The 3,577-nt window shown below is 56.5% G+C and overlaps 1 non-coding gene across 1 annotated transcript; it reads right to left on the reverse strand.

Moving 5' to 3' along the window:
- Positions 1–827: 827 nt before the first annotated feature.
- On the reverse strand, positions 828–2,642 carry LOC139053291 (small subunit ribosomal RNA). Its single transcript, XR_011510388.1, has one exon. It is a non-coding gene; the product is annotated as a small subunit ribosomal RNA (ribosomal RNA).
- Between the last annotated feature and the right edge of the window lie 935 nt (positions 2,643–3,577).

A 3,577-nucleotide genomic window follows, 5' to 3' on the forward strand; every position in this document is an offset into this window, starting at 1 on the left:
GAACGCTTCCGACGTAGCAAAGCCGCGTTTCCTTCGGTACTTCGCAGCAACGCCGCCTTTCCCTCGGCGGCGGGCAAATAGCCTGCAGACGTCGTCGCATTGAACCGCGAACTCGACACCTCGCGCGTCACGAGCGGGAGCCGACCGGCAGCCTCCGGCCCTTTCGGGCGCGGTGGAATTTGCCGCGGAGGACGGGAGAGTGCTTTAGGCCACGGTTCCTTCCGTACTTGGCAGCCGCACCCTCAATACCGCCGGTTCCATGACCGACCGAGCGCCGCACCGTTCCTTTAGTACTTGGGCAGCAACAAAGTCGGGTCGTTACTCCACACTCGCCGCAGGAAGCGACCGGCAGCCGCCAGCCTTTTCAGACTCGGCAGCGTTTGCCGCGGAGGACGGGAGAGCGCTCGCACCACGGTTCCGTGTGTACTAAGCGGCAGCGGCATTAGCTCTCGACCGTCAGTTCCTTGACCGACCGCACGCTTCGCCGTTCCCCTCGTACTGGGCAAGAGCAGCAGGTCGGGTCGTCTTACTCCCATTCCGCGCAAGAGTGCCGAGGCGGACTTCAGAAAGCCCACCCAACAGTGTGCGTTACGCCGTTTCTACCCGCGGGCGCGGCCAAGCCAACCGTCCAAGGTTGCAGCCGGCGTCCACTGGGCGCAACAAATTTGGCACGGGGCGCCCTTCGAAATTCGGGCAATCCCCGGCATGTTCGGGTATAGCCGTCCCCGCGTCCAAGCGGGGCCAGCGGCGGAAAGCGTCGGGCGCAGCGAGCTGCTTCACCCACACGGGGTAGAAACAATGGCGCTCGTCACCCTCGAACAATCCGGTAATGATCCTTCCGCAGGTTCACCTACGGAAACCTTGTTACGACTTTTACTTCCTCTAAATGATCAAGTTTGGTCATCTTTCCAACAGACCGGCGCAACCGAAAGGCCGCGCCGGACATCGGTCCGAAGACCTCACTAAATCATTCAATCGGTAGTAGCGACGGGCGGTGTGTACAAAGGGCAGGGACGTAATCAACGCGAGCTTATGACTCGCGCTTACTGGGAATTCCTCGTTCAAGGGGAACAATTGCAAGCCCCTATCCCAATCACGAAAGAAGTTCCACGGGTTACCCAGTCTTTTCAGACAGGGATAAAGACACGCTGCTTCCTTCAGTGTAGCGCGCGTGCGGCCCCGGACATCTAAGGGCATCACAGACCTGTTATTGCTCTGTTTCGTGCGGCTAGGAGCCGCTTGTCCCTCTAAGAAGGTTGTAAGGTGCTGGGAACCCCGCACCTATTTAATAGGCTAGAGTCTCGTTCGTTATCGGAATTAACCAGACAAATCGCTCCACCAACTAAGAACGGCCATGCACCACCATCCACCGAATCAAGAAAGAGCTCTCAATCTGTCAATCCTCCCAGTGTCCGGGCCGGGTAAGTTTTCCCGTGTTGAGTCAAATTAAGCCGCAGGCTCCACTCCTGGTGGTGCCCTTCCGTCAATTCCTTTAAGTTTCAGCTTTGCAACCATACTTCCCCCGGAACCCAAACACTTTGGTTTCCCGGAAGCTGCCCGCCGAGTCATTTGAGTAACTCAGGCGGATCGCTGGTTGGCATCGTTTATGGTCAGAACTAGGGCGGTATCTGATCGCCTTCGAACCTCTGACTTTCGTTCTTGATCAAAGAAAACATTCTTGGCAAATGCTTTCGCAGTAGTTCGTCTTGCGACGGTCCAAGAATTTCACCTCTAGCGCCGCAATACGAATGCCCCCGTCTGTCCCTCTTAATCATTACCTCGTATTCCAAAAACCAACAGAACAGAAACGAGGTCTTGTTCTATTATTCCATGCAAGTTTATTCAGGCGACTCGCCTGCGTTGAGCACTCTAATTTTTTCAAAGTAAAAGCACCGGCCTTCTCGAGGCACACAATGAAGTGCACCAAGAAAGGACCGGCATGATGTTCAGTCCGAGCCGTCGCATCGGGTAGATGCACTACTCGTCTGGAACTGAGATCCAACTACGAGCTTTTTAACCGCAGCAGCTTTAGTATACGCTATTGGAGCTGGAATTACCGCGGCTGCTGGCACCAGACTTGCCCTCCAATTGATCCTCGTTAAAGGATTTAGAGTGTACTCATTTCAATTACGGGGCCTCAAAAGAGTCCCGTATTGTTATTTTTCGTCACTACCTCCCCGTGCCGGGAGTGGGTAATTTGCGCGCCTGCTGCCTTCCTTGGATGTGGTAGCCGTTTCTCAGGCTCCCTCTCCGGAATCGAACCCTGATTCTCCGTTACCCGTAACAACCATGGTAAGCAAGTAACCTACCATCGAAAGTTGATAAGGCAGACACTTGAAAGAAACGTCGCCGGCTCGTGGCCATGCGATCAGCACAAAGTTATCCAGAGTCACCACACAATACGGGCCGAAACCCGATCGATCTTGGTCTAATAAAAGCACCCGTCGCCCAAAGGGCTTCAGGCTCACTGCATGTATTAGCTCTAGAATTGCCACAGTTATCCAAGTAGGAAGAAACGATCTAAGGAACCATAACTGATTTAATGAGCCATTCGCGGTTTCGCCTTATTTCGGCATGTACTTAGACATGCATGGCTTAATCTTTGAGACAAGCATATGATTACTGGCAGGATCAACCAGGTAATCGTTCAACTGCGCGTCCCGCCTGTCAAGCAGGCCGGACGCCGTTTTTGCGATGCCGAGGCCACCTTCAGGCGCCCCAGCACGCTTCGTTCTTGCAAAGAGTAGCACTTTGCACAGTCCGAGACGACGGCGTTCGAGCTCGCTACGGCGCCCTCCCCGAAGGGCCGGGTATCGCCACGCGGCAAGAAGCACGCAACATTCTCGATAGACTGGTTGTGTCGACTCGATCACGGCTTGCGGTTTCTCTTGAGCCCGCAGCACAGGTGGACCGACCGACACTTGCAACGTAGCCGAGACGGCAAAGCCGCCAGGCGACGGGTCACGCCCGCGCCTTCGGCGCTTTCGCATTTGACTCGTCCGAGGACGATGCGGAACACAACTCGATATCGTGGAGAAAGCGTCGTCCGACAACCAGCCCCTAACGCATCAAGCGGATGAGGCTGCAGACGTCAGCTGTGGGATCCACGGGAGCGATACCGGGGACACGCTTGACGGGCACGAAGCCCGCCGCATATCAAACACCCAGGTCGCTTTTGGGGGCGACTGCTCTCTGGGACCCCCATATAATAGCAGCGATAAGTTCCCAAATCTCCATGGGGCCGTACTCGTGCCACTTTCGACGAGCGTTTGGCGAAAATCGTGCCGCCTCGCAGCGCCGCGAGCGAGATGGAAAGCTTACGTCGGCAGCGCAATGCCGAAGTCGTGAAAGCGCAGCGCGTCGACCGAATGCGCGAACGGCAATCTCTCGCCTATGGACAGCGCGGTTTCCAGAACAATCGCCTTTCTGTGCCCCTACGGGGCCGCACGCTAGCGCGGCCCTTTCGCCGTTTCCGAGCACGAGTGCGACCGGCGCGGGCGGCGTGCTCGACACCCCGGCTGACGCCGTTTCGGACTTTGTCTCTTCGCGCGCTCGCGCCAACGCCGCGGCAAAACGA

Source organism: Dermacentor albipictus, unplaced genomic scaffold, assembly GCF_038994185.2.
Source record: "Dermacentor albipictus isolate Rhodes 1998 colony unplaced genomic scaffold, USDA_Dalb.pri_finalv2 scaffold_84, whole genome shotgun sequence".
NCBI classification, from domain to species: Eukaryota; Metazoa; Arthropoda; class Arachnida; order Ixodida; family Ixodidae; genus Dermacentor; species Dermacentor albipictus.